This window comes from Balaenoptera ricei, chromosome 2 (genome assembly GCF_028023285.1).
Source record: "Balaenoptera ricei isolate mBalRic1 chromosome 2, mBalRic1.hap2, whole genome shotgun sequence".
NCBI lineage: Eukaryota > Metazoa > Chordata > Mammalia > Artiodactyla > Balaenopteridae > Balaenoptera > Balaenoptera ricei.
Window position 1 is genome coordinate 168,340,734 of NC_082640.1, and position 18,786 is coordinate 168,359,519.

Sequence of the window (18,786 nt, forward strand, 5' to 3'; positions counted from 1 at the left end):
GATCCACTCATTGTATAAACAGTAGTTAACTTCAGATGGACTTTAGATTTTAATGTAAAATAAATAAATATTTCAGAGGATAATACAGAGAATATCTTCATTGCAGTAGAGTTTACAAAGATTACATATGTTAAACAGGATGCAAAAATATATCCCCTAATTATAAAGAAAAATTTGACAAACATTATATGGTAATTAAGAGACTGTTTATCAATATACACTATACCTTGAAGGGGAGTGAAAAGGCCAGCCATCGAGTAGGAAGTTTGTAATACATATGACTGACAAAGGAATAAAGATTTGTTTCCAGAATATATAAAAAAAATTCTTATAAAGTAATAAAGAAAAGAAAGAAACCCCAATAAAAAAATTACCTAAAGACTTGAAAAGGAACTTCACAAGTGAGGATATTCAAATGGACATAAATACTTGAAAATGTACTCAACCTCATTAATCATCCAGGAAGTCACATTTAAACTACAGTGACATACAAGTAGAGAGGCAATAAATCAGAAGATTGAAAATACTCTATGTTGGTTGGAATGTAAAGCATTTTCTTAAGCATTGTTGATCCATGTTAAGTAGGTAGCTTTCCTTGGCTATCACCCTCTATAGAGTCTTCATATAATATCCAGGTCATAACTGGAATGATCTATGGCAAATGTATAATCTATGAAAGAATTTAACAAGTACACTTTACAACTCTACTATGTTTAATTATGAAAGCAGTTCTTTGATCTTCAAGACTAATCTCCAGAAGCACTATTCTCTAATAGGCAATTTTTATGTTTAGTTCTGTATTTATCACTTATCTCTTTATACATTCACAATTTAAATACTTTTTTAAACTTTAGGTGCTAGTTTATCCATTTATCCATCCTACACTTATTAGGACATGACAGATTTATTTAAGTACACTCAACAAATTTGGCAATTGGAGCAGTCTCAATAAAATCCACAAGTACGGGTATTTTTAGCTCTCGTATTTAAATATTTCTCATATTAGTCTGTTCCTAAGCATCTATAAAGTTTGGGAAGACAGAAAATAGAACATGAAATCTATGGTTGTCTGGAAAAGGGAGAGTATATTTCTTTGTGGGATTTTGTTGTGAGAACGAATAACTTAAGAAAACATTATGAAACCAATGATTATATGATCCATGACAGTTTTTCAGAAAAAGATGTGGATCATACATTTATGAGCCGAAAAAAGGAACTAAAAGTTCAACAGAGTTCTAATGGGAAAAAATAAATTAAACAGCTGCAAAATTCAAGTCTTTCTTTCCCCCTTATACTGGGTCCAAGTTGTTAATTTTCATAAGCCGCCTTTTGAAGTTATGTAAGCATAACAGCTCTTTCCTAAACTCTTTTTCCCTAAGGAGTTTTCTTTACATTAATGATGGGCTGAATTAATTCCTGGAATAGTTCAAATTTATTCTCCTGATGCAATCATCAAATCTGTCTCCCTTGTCCACATTTCTTGGGGATGATTTTTCATCTCTATGTCTCATACAATTTCAAATGCAGACTTGCATCTCGGTACCTTTATGAATCCTCCTCAAAATTACATTAGTTCATAAAATCCTGCCATTTTGTGTACCTTTCTAGCCCCTACAATACATATGTACTGGTGTGACCTTTCACACTCTAATAGGTATTTTCTATTATTATATTTGTGTAAATGTTGTCAAATCAAGGTAACTATGATTTTCTTTTTATTCCTCTTACAACACCTACGGACCTTGCAAAAGACTGAAGCTAATAAATATATATTGAAAAAAATCTCAAAATGATGTCATGGAAACTAATTTTTCTCCCATGATGGCTCAATAATCCAGAATTATTAGGTTCCTCAGTAGACTGAGTAGTTTGTCTGAAGCCAAGTGATACCTACCCCATTCAAGTGTTCTTGTGGTTGGTTTAAAACCATTCCTTGCTTTGGGAGATGTTATTTATCAAAGTTTCCTCTTAACACCTTCCATGCTGAGGACTTGATACTAGTGGAGTTGTGGAAGTGAAATTATTAGGGTGTCCTTAAAGTCTTTTTCCATAAATGAATGATTTACTCGGGCAATGAAAGAAAGGAATAAGTTTGTCTGCTCAATATCGCCTGTCATTTTTGATGAATGTGATTCACCTTTCTGCAAGAAGTCCAATTTAGCACTGGTACCATTTCTTGAATTTATAGAAAAGGAAATTATAAAATATCTTAGAAATGTGGCCATGGAAGGAACAAAGTGAAGTTGAAAGGTTCAAAATCTGAACTACATTGGATGTAACATAAAGTCAATACTGTCCAGGGACTTCCCTGGCAGTCCAGTGGTTAGGATTCCATACTTTCACTGCAGGGGGGCATGGGTTCGATCCCTCGTAGGGGAGCTAAGATCCCGCATGCCGCGCAGAGGGGCAAAATACAAAAAAATAAAAAGTCAATACTGTGCAGTATCCAAGACATCCATGGGATAAAATTTGGCTTTTTCTTTTTGCAGCGATATTTGCTTGGTGTTGACTCTCAAGTAGCAACATTTCAGTTCATTACGTCTTTTATGCTCAGATTAAAGGGTGGCTTTTGTGTCAGGACCTTCAATAGTGTGCTGGTCTGGCTTGCAACAGTTTCTGAGTGCACTGTGTACTTTTCTTCTTGACTCCTTCTTGAGTGACATTATGTTGACAGCTTGAAATTGGTCACGGTGAGAGCATTTATACCATGAAAATTGGTACACTCTTTATATCAGAGCTTCCCCCTTTCCAGAGACCCAGTGGGCTAAGCATTTATCATCACACCACTATACTACTACCTTCACAAGATTGTACTGCAGAAGCCTTTCACATTTCCACCAAAGTGTCCATGACAACTTTGTCAAGAGCTTTCACATTCACAGCTTTGCTTGACTATTACACCTAATGACTAAATGAAATGAAATACACCAAAAATAGTAATTGATATACATTTTTCCAGGTAATATAAAATATATTTAAATATAAATCATCTTTTACCAAGTAAACTTACCATCAACCGTAGAAGAAATGAAGTATGGAGAAACCCCAGGAGACTTGGATTTAATTTGAATATCATTTTTTATGCTATAATGGAAGTAATCTTAAAGAAATTATGTAATCTCTCTAAGCTTCAGATAGTTTATCAGTAAACTTGGAATTGGTATCGACATGTTAGGATTACTGTGGCTGCATGTTGCCCAAAATATAGGAAATACATGCACACAACAACACATATCAGAGAAAATACCTGAATCCACTGAGAGCATAGTCCCAACCCTTTTGCATCGTTGCAGTGTTTAGGGTGTTAGTTTCTAAAATCTGGTTTCTGTCCAACCTCTTGGGACCATACTGAACAAATTGCCCCTTTTCTGGAGTCTCAGCTATGCCACTAAGTAGTTTAAGTAGTTGTGTGGATCTGGGCATAACACTTAATTGATATAAGCCTTGGTCATCTCATCTGTAAAATAAGTATACCAAAACTTACATACTTTTAATAAAAATTATATAAAATAATGCTTTTAACATAATCATCCCAGAGATGTTTCCTAGTAATTACTTAACAATGATTATTTACTTTGCTATTATTAAAATTATTATTTTCCTTGTTACTACCACCACTTTTATTACCATCAATTTGTGATGTTGTGTCTTAGGTGCATACTTCTCTCAAAAATATGAATAGAAAGTAATGGAATGATGTATCTCCCTTTCATAAAATCTATATTTAGCCAAGGGTTGCAGGCCACCTATCAGAAGAGGCCACCTGACACTGATACTGACCCAAATCTATATCACCATGTGCTTGAGTGATATAGGGACACCTAGTCCTCCTAACTTCACCTTTCATTTCCAAAAAAACCTCAGGCAACAGATGCTAAGGTGTCTTCCTTCACCGGGTACAAAGCCATGAGTTCTAGAAAAGTGAAATATGATGTGCCTTGCTTGAGGCTGTGGAAGAAAAGAGTCCTACTGGAGTGGAGATGATGCCTTGTCTATTCCTAAGGACTTCATGTTTATCCTTCATCTCAGGAGTTTTCTGAGGGGTTGAAGTAACAGGAGAGGTAGTAAAGGCTGATTTATTGTTCGAAGTATTTGATAACAGGGGTATTTTTGCGGGAGGGGAGAGGGCCTACAAATTCTTCCCCCAGTCATCAACATACTCTGAATCCTGAGCTAATCTCACGGTCACCACAGCTTGCCATATTTTCTTCTTGTGAAGACCAGTACATCTCCTTTACTCCTCACCTCTCTTCTTTTCCACAACACCTAAACACTTGTATAATCCCCAAAGTTTCTTTCCAAAAATTCCAAAATATTCTCCCAATATGTGCTAAGATCATACTAGATGCATCCCATATGTTATCTCCTAATACCCCTATATCACAGGAATTATGATCTCCATTTTTTTAATGAGGGTAGGTGATATGATTCACCTATGACCACCAGCTTTTTAATGGTACAGGAGAGATTTTTATAAAGATTGATTTGTTTAAAAGCACCTGCTTTTTCCACCACAGTTCGCTAGCCCCAAAGACAAAGTTGGGTAAGATTAGAGGATTCAGGCAACAATTCTAAATAACTCAGTTGACTCTCTAAAGGGTTGTAATTAAAGTTTCTCTATTCTGAAAACTCTTTGTGAAGAAAAGAAAAAAGCTTACTTCATTCAGCTGGAGCTGATAAAGGGTGTCCTAAGAGAGGAAAATCCAGACAAATGAAACTCCTGGGAAAGACAGGGTCTGGCAGAAGTAGGATGAAGTATGGGTGAAAAAACTATTGTTCCTAAAGGGAAAGAAAGAAAGAAAGCAATGGCACTGTGCAGTTTGGAGCATTATTCTCTTTTTGCTGGTTGAAGGAACTTTATTCTCATGTGGCAGGCGAGAGTTATTTATTCTAAGGGAGAAGAAGGGTCTTCTAATCTTCCATTCCCTACTTAAGGTTAGTGTGTTGACTGACTCCTAAATCCAAATGTTAGGGCAGAGGAGTAGAGAAGAAGCCATTATATAATAAATCTGTAAGACTGGCTTAAGACATTTTTTTGAAAGTAGAAATTTCCTTTTTTCTAATTATATTTTATGAACCATAATAGTCTTCAGAGGTAATGCTAGCTCCCCTCCCTTGTTGGGGCTGTTTGTGAAGAAAGGAAGGAGCATGTTTCATTGATTTTGAGATTTCTTTTTGTTTAAAACTGATGATTGTGCCTTATATATTCAGTTCTCTTTATTCCTCCTTTTTATTGCAGCATTCAGTTTAGCTTTACTTGTTAAAGTGACTGCAATACATTTGGAACAAATTGATTAGTTTAAATGTGTACGCAGTTAATCTGCTTCCTGATTTGCCCTGGTTTGCTCTGCAGACCAGAGATACAGGAAGAGAGCCTAAGGAAACTTCTGCAGGGGGAAATAAGGAGTTCATTTTCTGAATACACTTATTCTCAGCTCTCCCTGTGAGTTGTCCATCCTGATTTTTGACCTGAAGGGATTAGAATTGAATTTCTTATTCTATCTAGTACAAAATGAATTTTATAAAATAAGCGTAGATTTTCATTGGAACCCAAATTAGATCAGCCTCTTGGTTTAGCATTTCTAAAAGGAGAGGAAGTCCATAATAGTGGTTACTCCTATACACTCTGCAGCCAGATCTCGTTTTGAGTCCTCTTATAAATACAACAGTGGACAAGTCACATATCCTGTCTAAACCACAGGCTTCTCATCTGGAAAATGGTGATAATATTAGTCCCCACAATAATCCAAAATAATCCTTACAATAGCTCTAAGGGTACATGAATGAAGCTATGAATTTTGAAGATGATTATGGGTAGCTTAGTACATAGAATTTAGTGCAAAACCTTGCATAAAGTGTTACATGAATATGATTTTCTTGTCATTATTCTTCCTCGTGTACCTCTTTCTGCTCATCATTCTCTTCTTCCTCTTCCTACTTTTTTTTCCCTTTAACAAATTCCATGTTCATCACCTCAAGATACTGAATTTTTTTTTTAAATGGAGGATAAGAGAATATGAAGAATCTAATTTAACTTACATTTTTCATTGTTGCCAATACTATTGAAATATGAGTCTAGGACTCAGACTTTCCTACTTCAGCCTTTGTCTACAGGTACTGAATTACTCTTCCTATCAGTAGCCATTGACAATTATACTTTTTTAAGTAAATGAAGGAAATTCAGATAAAGTTCTTTGGCTGTAAAAAAAAAAAAAAAAAAAATTCCTCAGCTCTTAAAATCCACTCTTTAAACAAAAAGTGGTCAACCTGGGGCAACGGCTTCTTTAATAGTACTAACTATTCTGAGAGATACCAGGATAGCAGCAGGGATTGACAGAGTATGGCTGTAATGCCTAAAAGGAAAGGGGGTCTATTATACACAAAATAGTACCTGTAGAATATTTATTTTGGTGAGAGGCGAGTGTTCCTTATCCTATATATTATTACTGGGATAGAGACAATAGATTTCATTCCAGGAGCATAGAATGTAACAGAAGGGACAAAATTGTGGCTGTAAAATATCATGCTTTCTTTGCTCCCTTTAGGAGAAAGTTGGCAAATAGCATCTTAAATTCTGAAACCTGTGGGTTATGCTTAGAAGAACAGAGGTTGGCATATAAAATTTGCTTCTTCCTTGCTTCATATTTTCTCCCCAATGCATGTTGATGAGTTCTCTAGATAATCTTTTTGCCTGCAATGTGCTATATATTAACAGAGTCAGTATATTTCGCCAAATGAAATGAGCCTTTGATTTTCAGTGGTATATATTTATTATATTAAATGTTTCAATTAGTTATAAGCCTTGTTACTTAGCAAGGAATATTCTTTCTGATTATCTTTTGCTGTTGGGTCAGCGTATCTCAGCCCATGTTTTTCATAGACAGAAAGGAGAAACGTACTTTCTATGACTCTTATTCCGTAAGGATTTCCCTTTTCATCTTATTCATGCATGAACACTTACCTAACATATCTGGGTGCACAGAAATCAAAATGCAAATGTCATCTAACACAAATGACTAAACATTGACTATTGTAATGACTACCTTGCTCAACCACCAGCAGTGGACTTAAGTCTGGCAGGTGTTTTTATTTTTAAATTTTTATTGTTTTACATCTTTATTGGAGTATAATTGCTTTACAATGTTGTTAGTTTCTGCTGTATAACAAAGTGAATCAGCTATATGTATACATATATCCCCATATCCCCTCCCTCTTGCGTCTCCCTCCCACCCTCCCTATCCCACCCCTCTATGGTCACAAAGCCGAGCTGATCTCCCTGTGCTATGCAGCTGGTAGGTGTTTTTAATAAAGAAAAAAACACTTCTTAGCCACGCCTAGTCCTTTAGGCAAAGCCAAAGGAAGATCAATTTACCTGAACATAGCTTTTTTATTAAAAACAAAAAGGAAACAGAAAAAGAAATCTTGGCACTGTAAGGTGCAGTGTCACGGCTGAAAGAGGGGAGTTCCTTCTTAAACTCTGTAAACTTCATGCCTCCATTGTCAAGACACTTGAAAATCAGAAATCACTGTGCCCGTTATATCTCATGAAAATATATTTGGCAGTAAAAACCAAAAGTATCCTTCTTATCTATTTCTGATCAAGCCAGTTTTGCATGAAGAGTCTAAGCATTTAAGATAAAGATTGTTAAGCCTTTCTTTTATACACAGTTGATCTAATCTCTAAATCTCATCTATGGAATTACTGTGTGTATAAGGACATTAGAAGAGAGATCCTGATGTAGCGGAAAGCAATGGAGAGCCGACAAGGCAGTGTAGAATTTCAGGGCAAATGTCTAAGGTAGCAGGAAGCTCTGACAGGTGAACTTAGCACCGGGTGTGGCTTTCTCCTAGAGGTACTTGGTGATACCTGAGATGTGGCTGGAAGAATGAGTAATTGAACAGAACTTTAGAAAGCTTGAGCAGGTTAGGGTGGGAATGGTTAGAGGAAAAAAAAAAAAAAAAAATGGAGTCCAGGGCTTGCCATGTTGGACAGGTATCCTGGCAAATCTCAGTGGCAAATATATAACCACAATCTCAATAGCATATATCAGGAGGAAACAAGTGGATTTAAAATGTTTTATAATCTTGTATTTTTCAGAAAGAGACAAATGTTCTATGTTATATTTGGCTTAACAAGTCCAGAATTCATCTTGCAATTTCAAAAGTAAACGATTAAAGAGAGTAAAGTACAGATCTTCCTCAATTTACAATGAGGTTATGTCCCAATAAACCCATCACAAGTTAAAATATCATAGGTCAAAAATGCACTTAAAACACCAAAGCTACCGAACATCATAGCTTAGCCTAGCCTACCTTAAATATGTTCAGAACAATTACATTAGCTTACAGCTGGGCAAAATTACCTAACACAAAGCCTATTTTATGATAAGGTGTTGAACATCTCACGTAATTTATTGAATACTGTACTGAAGGTGAAAAGCAGAAAGGTTGTATGGATACAGAATGGTTGTAAGTATGTTGGTTGTTTACCCCTGTGATCTGGCTGTGGTTGACTGGGGGCAGTGGCTCACTGTCACTGCCCAGCATCATGAGCACATCATACTGCATTATCACTGGCCTGCAAAAGATCAAAATTCAAAATTTGAAGTATGAATTTTACTGAATGTGTATCACATTCACACCATCATAAAATCAAAAAATCTTAAGTGGGACCATCAGAAGTATTGTAAAATCATTGAATTACTGTAAAATCATCCATCTGTAAAATCATTGAATTACTACAGGAGAAGAAAAAATTTTTAAGTAAAAATATAATCAGTTAAAATACATAGAAAAGAACTTTAGAAGAAAAATGAGACAGAAAGCAAATAGGGAGAAGGAAGATTCACATTTATTTGAGTAATTTAATTAATATAAAACAGTAAGTTATGACATTAAAAAGAGAATCGGTTGAGCTAGGGAAAAAACACTAAAACCAAACTAAAAAAGCAAAACACATCCAAAATAGAAGGTTAAGGAGAAATTGAAAGTGAGAGGGTTTAAAGATACGTAACATGTAAACACTAAACAAGAAAAAGTCAAAATATTGCTACCTAAATGTTAAAAATGCATTTTTTAATGCAAATAGTGTTGCTAGAAATAAAAGAGAGTTCAAAATAGTTAAATATTTAAGTAACCTGGAAGATAAAACTATTCCAAATGTATGCACATATTAATGGAGCCTAAAATATAAAAAAGCAGATATTGACAGAAATAAAAGAGCCGTACACACCTGTAATTACAGTGGGATCACTGTTTTAGTGAACAAAATAAACCACTAAAGATAATTAAGAGTTATACAGAAGAGTTAAAGAACAAAATAAACAAATGTGGCTTAATTATACTTAGGGGATACTATACTTTAAAACTGTAGAATATACATTCTTTTGAATTAATTATAAAATGCTTGTCAAAATTAGCCATATACTAAGCCATAGAACAATCTCTATAACTTTCAAAGAAATGAAATCATCAACAGTCACTTGTATGTCTTTTAACCACAGTGCAATTAATAAAGCAGTCAATAATATAGAAGATAACTGGAAAATTACTATATGTTTGCAAATTAAGACATATACTTGCAAATAATCCATGTTCAAAAGAGAAATTTGAAGGGGCAGTACTGTAATCCTTCCCAGTTCTTTCTGGTTTTAGCTCTGCCTTTTATGCCAGTCCTAATAAGGGTATCCCCATATATTCATACTTTAGTAGTAAGTCAGGGATTTGAGCAGAGTTTACATGAATACTTTGAAGTCCCTCTTTGTGCATCTTTCTACCTTCTAGGTTTCCCTCCCTAATTTTCCAGCTGCTCTAGTGCCATACTCTGTCTTCCAGAGTGAACTGCATCTTTCTGCTAAACTGGCCACTTGGGTATAAGATTGCCCTCCACAAAATGTCACAATTTCCCCAGGGCAGTTCTCATCTTTCAACTGTAAACTCTCCTCCAGATTCTGCATTCTTTACTTCTGATTACTCTCCAATGCCTTTAAATACGTTACTTTTAAAAATTTTTTCTTGATTTTGTGATTGTTATCCGTGGGGCATTAACCCCACCAAGCTACTCAGCAGTTACCAGAAGCCAGAGTATGGTTAATTTATTTTTATTTCTGTAATTTAGATTTTAAATTGGTAAGTCCATCAATTTTTGTATTATGGGGGTGAAGTTTCATATTTTATTTTTTAAAAATTTTTTATTTAATTAAAGTATGATTTCTTTACACTGCTGTGTCAGTTTCTGCTGTGCAGAAAAGTGAGTCAGACATAAGTATACATACATCCCAGTTTTTTGGATTTCCTTCCAATTTAGGTCACCATAGAGCACCGAGTAGAGTTCCCTAGGCTATACAGTAGGTTCTCATTAATTATCTATTTTATACATAGTAGTGTATATATGTCAATCCCAATCTCCCAATTCATCCCACTCCCCTCTTTCCCTTATAGTTTAATAATAAAGAAACTTTGATTTGTTTCTCTGGTTTGAGCTTTGTGGGGATGATCTTTGGCCCTCCAAGCATTTTGTGATCCATGAATACTTATGCTTTTCTACTGCAAATTTGTCAGAAAATTTTGCTCTTTCATATGGTCCAAACTAATTGTCTGTTCTATGGCACAGAGAACCAGGCTTGTTTAATTATCTTTGTGCTCAAATAGACTGCCAGTATTAAGGATTTATTTATTCATATTTTTGATATTTCAAAGGGAAAGTAAAAGGTAAAATATATCTGATTGTTTTTATTGAAAGAATACTATTTGAAACCAAATTGACTCTGTCTTGTTTGCTTTTAAGATTATAAGAAAGAGGACAGAGTAGGTAATGATGGGTTTGTTAGGTCAATATATAATTTTATGTTTTGTCAAGAATTTGTCATAGCCACTGAATTTCTGCTGGCTTACAAGTGTCAAAAATCCAGAAAAAGCAAAATGAAAACCACCAGATCAATAAAATAATATTTAGTAAGAGTTTACTGTGCATGTAAGAAGAGTTCACAAATAAAGAGCTTTTAATTCAAAACTTTTACGAAGTTTAGGGGCATGATGTTACAGGATGGTTTATAAAGTGGAAAGTGAGGAAGGTGTTTAAGCTTTACAATGATTGGCTAAAATAATTATGGGACTTTCCATACTGCACGGGATTGGTTGAGTGATTATCTCATACCATTTTAGGAAGATAACTTGTTTCTTTTATGATATTCACAGACATTTACCAAAAAAAAGTAAAATAAAATAACTTAAGTTAAGCTTCCCTTCTGTTCATTAAATAAACTGGGTTTAGTTTTGCTTACATTGCTTAAATGGTTTTGTCTGCTTGAGGAATTTTTAAGTCCTGTCACAATTTAGTATTTAATTTTAACACAAGATATTAAAATACAGTATTAAATTATTCTAATCATTGTTTAACCACTCTTGATTCTGTTTCAGTTGGATTACAAATAGCATCTATCAGCTAAGATAGTACAGGATTTCATAAGATTTTTGTCAGTAGGTGTGGGAAATGGACCATAATCTCCAATGAGGTTGATATTACTTTACATAACTTAATAATTCAAAAAACCCCCAAACATTTACCTACTTTTTTATGTTTAATTTTATGGGAATAATGATGGTGGTATTTTCAACAGAGCTCTTGTAAATGGCGAATGGAGGAACAAAGAAAGAATAATGGGATTTTAATATTTTGAATAATAATGAAAATTTTTGTTTCATATATTTATGTTTATTTAGAAAGTTTGCCAGCTTAAAAGAGTTTGACTTTATTTGTTTCAGAATAGAATAATTAAATACAAGCTAGTAGACGTAGCTTTAGACCAAATGTTTGAATCTTCCCACCCCCTGACTCATCTGTTGAAATCCTAATACTCAACATGATGGTATTTGGGGGTGGGGCCTTTGGGAAGTGATTAGATCATGAGGGTGGAGCCCTCATGAATGAGATTAGTGTTCTTTTTAAAGAGGTCCCAGAGTTTCTTTGTCATCTTCCCATGTGAGGTCACAATGAGAAGACGGCCATCTATGAACCAGGAAGCAGACTCTCACCAGACACTGAATCTGCTGACACCTTGATCTTGGATTTCCCAGCTCTGGAACTGTGAAAAATAAATTTCTGTTGTTTCTAAGTCATCCAGTCTATGGTATTCTGTTATAGCAGCCTAAATGCATAAAGAAAACTTCAAAGGATCCCAGAAAAAGATAATTTTTTTCTAGGTAAATGAGTATATTAACTTAAATGAGAGAATTAGAATATGGAGGGCCATTATTCCATGCTTTAAAAAAGAAACATTCTTTGCTCTGAAACATAATCAGAATCATGTCAATAATTGTATTCATACTATTTCCAATTAGTCAGTCTTTCTTATTGCTTTGCACTCTGGTGTGAATCAACAAGCTTTTGAAGTGTTTGATCTGACTGTCATTCTTCATGATAATAAGTATTTTGTCAATCATTGACATGTTAGTTTTTGTTTTTTGGATCTGGATGAGTGTTCTCTCTTTGAGACTGGACAGGGATGTAAATGAAGAGCTAGGCAGAAAAGGAGAGGTGATTTAAAAAGACAGCTGGGATCCCCAGAAGTGAATTTGAAAAAATAATCCTACTTGTGTCCTTATTTTCTATTTCCTACCAAGAGATTGATCTGTGATAGTTATAGGAATAGGTTGTTTAGTATGTCTTTTGACAAGGCGTTCCAAACTCCCCTAAGAGGATTGCTGTGCAAGGTATTTCCAATGAAATAGCTACTACTGATAGAATTATTAAGCATGGATAGAAAGAAACAATGATAACAAATATATTGGCATATATTTGTTTAATTTTTTTTAGCTTTTCTAACCTCTACAACTGCTACTTGAAGAATCACAAAAAGTGAGGAGCAGAAAAGCTATAAACATGGAATATAACCTAAGCCAACTAGCTAATAATTTTTCTATCCAAATTATCATGCAGAACTAGCTACATTCTCTACAGACAATCATACAAATGATGTAAGGATGAAAATAGGACCTGCAAAGAGGAACAAAGCTGCATGACAGAGAAAGAGGTCAAAGGATGAAAACTTTTAACAAGAAAATTATATTTTCCTTATTCTTTCTGAGATAGTTGGAACAAATGTATTAGCAGCTGAACATCTCAAGAAATCTTTATTTTTGTATATTTGGTGCCAAGTTTAAATACCTGCCTTATAAATGATAATTAACACAAATTTTGTGAATGAGATGATAGTACCTATCTCATATGTTTGTTGTGAGGAGTAAAAGTTATGCAGTATTTTCCCATGTGAATTCCTTGGACCACAGACAAATATCAAAAACAAAATCACAAATTTGAATTCAGATTTAGTGAAATAGAATTTTAGATTGGGGTTAGAGTTTGTTCCTGCCAATTAAAATGTTTGATATTTGTACAAGTTATTTTTAGGCACACTAAATGTTAGCTTATCTGTTCAATTGATGTTTTATAATATATATATTAGATGCCTTATATGTTCAAGGAGGCTTAATAGATATTACAAAGTTTTCAAAAAGAAAGGGAAGCCCTCAGCTCTCTAGGAAGTTAAACTATAACTGTAAATATGAGAAATATGAATATAATTTGTAAATTAAATAATATATAAAACTAACAGAATGAATGAAATTGGGTTTGATGACATTATTATAAAGATGAAAATGAAATGAGGCATCTTCCAGGTTGCCTTGGCTAAGGAAGTCCTCTAAAAGTGGGCAAGATTTGAATGGAGTTTTTGAATTCATTACTTAAAAGAGTGCAATATTAGAGCCAACAAATATTTTTGATACTAATTTTCATTGCTTGCCTATTAATGCTGCATTTTGCCTAAATTTCTTCTAGGTTTCAGTTAATCAAATCAGTTTATGCTTATGGGAATAAAGACTGAATGCACTTTATAATTCTTACCCAACATGCGCTTTAATACCCAGAAATGGTGAATCCTCTGAAAGTTACTAACTCATTTGTCTCAATAGGCAACTATGACAATTTGGGAAATCTCATTTGCCTAACAGATTTTCCCTGGGAAATTGTTCTGGTTTGGTGACACATGAATTTGAAAGTGAGGACATTATTCAACTCTCTAAGTCAACTCAAGGAGTATTCTGCTATCTAAGAAGACAAAATTAATTTTGGTATATATTTTAATGTAGATTAACTAAATAACCATTCACAGTGCCATTATTCCTCATCTTTCCTTAACTTATTTGAGTGATTGCACTTCTTTTAGCATAAACTTTGCATTACATTTAATTCTGCAATCTCAGTAGAAGCAAGCAACATATCTTTTCATTATGCACCTCTCACTGATTCCCCCAAATTCTCCACAGAGATCAAGTCACAGAATCATAACAAAAACTAATCAGCCTCCACTTGTGAGAAAGAATGCCAGAGAAAGTAAATAGAAGCAGTAAATCAGGAGACAATTGAGAAGGAAAACAGAGCATGAAGGTTACTAAATAATCCAGAAACAGGTAAGATCTGAAGTACTCACAGAATTAAATTCTGCCACTTTCTATGATCACATTCTTTACTGTCTTGATGCTTGGAAAACATTCTGCCTTGGAATTAGAGTGAGAAGAGTACATTTTTCTCGTCTTTCTCTAAACAGAACTTAATCATTATTCTGCCACCTCATTTTGTCCTCAGTAATAACTGCATGGGGAGACGGAAGAGGGAGATTTTGTTTGTCTGCATCTATCGCTTTTTTCTTTTCCTTTCCAAATCTACCCTTTAAAAAATGTCTTTTATTAAATTAGTGATGGGGCTTATTATAGCTATTTAGTATATTCACAGGAGTTTTTTAATTATATTGAATCTCGTTAAGGCAATTTAAGGCCATTATTTTAAAAACAAAATTTGGGAGGGTGTATTATTAATTGTCATTATTATAGTTATAATCAAAGGCTTCTTATTTAAAACCTATTGCCATTCTCTTTAACTCACGCTAATCTATAGGCTTTCAAAATTATCTGGTTTTTTATTGCATTACAAGGATAAAAAAAAGATAAATTGTAATTAACTAATTTAATTGTCTATTTTTCCCTTAAAGGGCTTACTTTTCAACAAAGGAGAAACATTTGTTTTTATATTATCTAAGATTTTATTGTTCTTCACACTTTTCTCTCCTAAATTAAAATAACAAAGCCAAGTTATAAATTGACATGGTAGAAAAGACTACAAAATATCTCTTGAAGGACAAAAATCATCAGATCACTTATTGAGTTATTGACTATATGGCATCAAGATCATGGGACAAAAGTTTTTGTAGACATTGCTGCCCAGTTAGTTATTCAGACACAGAAATTCTACCCCCTGATTACTCTACCCCCTGATTAAACCATTGGCTAAGAGAAGGATGACAAGCATGAGAGTGGGTGGCTTAGTATATCATTACCTTCACTAGAGTGGGGTGGGAGCAAAACTTTTTAGCGAATTTTTATCTTAGGTTAAGAGAACATTGATTGGAAGACTAGGAACCAAGATGGTGGAGTAGAAGGACATGCTCTCACTCCCTCTTGTGAGAACACCAGAATCACAACTAGCTGCTGGACAATCATCGACAGGAAGACACTGGAACTCACCAAAAAAGATACCCCACATCTAAAGACAAAGGAGAAGCCAAAATGAGATGTTAGGAGGGGCTCAATTACAGTAAAATCAAATCCCATAACTACTGGGTGAGTGACTCACAGACTGGAGAACACTTATACCACAGAAGTCCACTCACTGGAGTGAAGGTTCTGAGTCCCACGTCACGCTTCCCAACCTGGGGGTCCAGCAACGGGAGGAGGAATTCCTAGAGAATCAGACTTTGAAGCCTAGTGGAATTTGATTGCAGGACTTCGACAGGACTGGGCGAAACAGAGACTCCACTCTTGGAGGGCACACACAAAGTAGTATGCACATCAGGACCCAGGGGAAGGAGCAGTGACCCCAGAGGAGACTGAACCAGACCTACCTGCCAGTGTTAGAGGGTCTCCTGCAGGGGTGGGAGGTGGCTGTGGCTCACTGTGGGGACAAGGACACTGGCATCAGAAGTTCTGGGAAGTACTCCTTGGCCTGAGCCCTCCGAGAAACAGTCATTAGCCCCACCAAAGAGCCCAGGTAGGCTCCAGTGTTGGGTTGCCTCAGGCCAAACAACCAACAGGGAGGGAACCCAGCCCCATCCATCAGCAATCAAGCAGATTAAAGTTTTACTGAGCTCTGCCCACCAGAGCAACAGTCAGCTCTACCCACCACCAGTCCCTCCCATCAGGAAACTTACACAAGCCCCTTAGATAGCCTCATCCACCAGAGAGCAGACAGCAGAAGCAAGAAGAACTACAATCCTGCAGCCTGTGGAGCAAAAACCACATTCACAGAAAGATAGACAAGATGAAAAGGCAGAGGGCTATGTACCAGATGAAGGAACAAGATAAAACCCCAGAAAAACAACTAAATGAAGTGGAGATAGGTAACCTTCCAGAAAAAGAGTTCAGAATAATGATAGTGAAGATGATCCAGGACCGTGGAAAAAGAATGGAGACAAACATCGAGAAGATGCAAGAAATGTTTAACAAAGAGCTAGAATTAAAGAACAAACAAACAGAGATGAACGATACAACAACTGATATGAAGACTACACTAGAAGGAATCAATAGCAGAATAACTGAGGCAGAAGAATGGATAAGTGACCTGGAAGACAGAATGGTGTAATTCACTGCTGCCAAACAGAATAAAGGAAAAAGAATGAAAAGATATGAAGACAGCCTAAGAGACCTCTGGGACAACATTAAACGCAACAACATTCGCATTATAGGGGTCACAGAAGGAGAAGAGAGAGAGAAAGGATCCAAGAAAATATTTGAAGAGATTATAGTTGAAAATTCCCTAACATAGGAAAGGAAATAGTCACCCAAGGCCAGGAAGCTCAGCGAGTCCCATACAGGATAAACCCAAGGAGAAACATGCCAAGACAAACAGTAATCAAATTGGCAAAAAATTTAAGACAAAGAAAATTATCGAATGCAGCAATGGAAAAATGACAAATAACATACAAGGGAACTCCCATAAGGTTAACAGCTGATTTCTTAGCAGAAACTTTGCAAGCCAGAAGGGACTGGCATGATATACTTAAAGTGATGAAAGGGAAGAACCTACAACCAAGATTACTCTACCCAGCAGGGATCTCATTCAGATTCGATGGAGAAATCAAAAGCTTTACAGACAAGCAAAAGCTAAGAGAATTCAGCACCACCAAACCAGCTCTACAACAAATGCTAAAGGAACTTCTCTAAGTGGGAAACACAAGAGAAGAAAAAGACCTACAAAAACAAACCCAAAACAATTAAGAAAATGGTCATAGGAACATACATATTGATAATTACCTTAAACGTGAATGGATTAAATGCTCCAACCAAAAGACACAGGCTTGCTGAATGGATACAAAAACAAGACCCATATATATGCTCTCTACAAGAGACCCACTTCAGACCTAGGGACACATACAGACTGAAAGTGAGGGGATGGAAAAAGATATTCCATGCAAATGGAAATCAAAAGAAAGCTGGAGTAGCTATACTCATATCAGATAAAATAGACTTTAAAATAAAGAATGTTACAAGAGACAAGGAAGGACACCACATAATGATCAAGGGATCAATCCAAGAAGAAGATATAACAATTATAAATATATATGCACCCAACATAGGAGCACCTCACTACATAAGGCAACTGCTAACAGCTATAAAAGAGGAAATCGACAGTAACACAATAATAGTGGTGGACTTTAACACCTCACTTACACCAAAGGACAGATAAACCAAAATGAAAATAAATAAGGAAACAGAAGCTTTAAATGACACAATAGACTCGATAGATTTAATTGATATTTATAGGACATTCCATCCAAAAACAGCAGATTACACTTTCTTCTCAAGTGCGCATGGAACATTCTCTAGGATAGATAACATCTTGGGTCACAAATCAAGCCTCAGTATATTTAAGAAAATTGAAATCATATCAAGCATCTTTTCTGACCACAACACTATGAGATTAGAAATGAATTACAAGGAAAAAAATGTAAAAAAACAAAAACACATGGAGGCTAAACAATACATTACTAAATAAACAAGAGATCACTGAAGAAATCAAAGAGGGGCGGACGCGAGGCTCTGCGGGCTGGCGCGCCCCGTCTCCCCTGACCTCAGCGGGGGCTACTTCAGACCAGGAGAAAGGATACAGAAAAAAAATGGCTTTTGGAGTAGGGGCAAGATGGCGGAAGAGTAAGACGCGGAGATCACCTTCCTTCCCACAGATACAGTAGAAATACATCTACACGTGGAACTGCTCCTACAGAACACCCACTGAATGCTGGCAGAAGACGTCAGACCTCCCAAAAGGCAAGAAAATCCCCACGTACTTGGGTAGGGTAAAAGAAAAAAGAAATAACAGAGACAAAAGAATAGAGACGGGACCTGCGCCAGTGGGAGGGAGCCGTGAAGGAGGAAAGGTTTCCAGGCACTAGGAAGCCCCTTTGCGGGCAGAGACTGCGGGTGGCAGAGGGGGGAAGCTTCGGAGCCACGGAGGAGAGCGCAGCCACAGGGGTGCGGAGGGCAAAGCGGAGAGACTCCCGCACAGAGGCTCGGCGCCAACCAGCACTCACCAGCCCGAGAGGCTTGTCTGCTCACCCGCCGGGGCGGGCGGGGGCTGGGAGCTGAGGCTCGGGCTTTGGTGCTAGCCGGGAGGGAGTCTGGGAAAAAGTCTGCAGCTGCCGAAGAGGCAAGAGACTTTTTCTTGCCTCTTTGTTT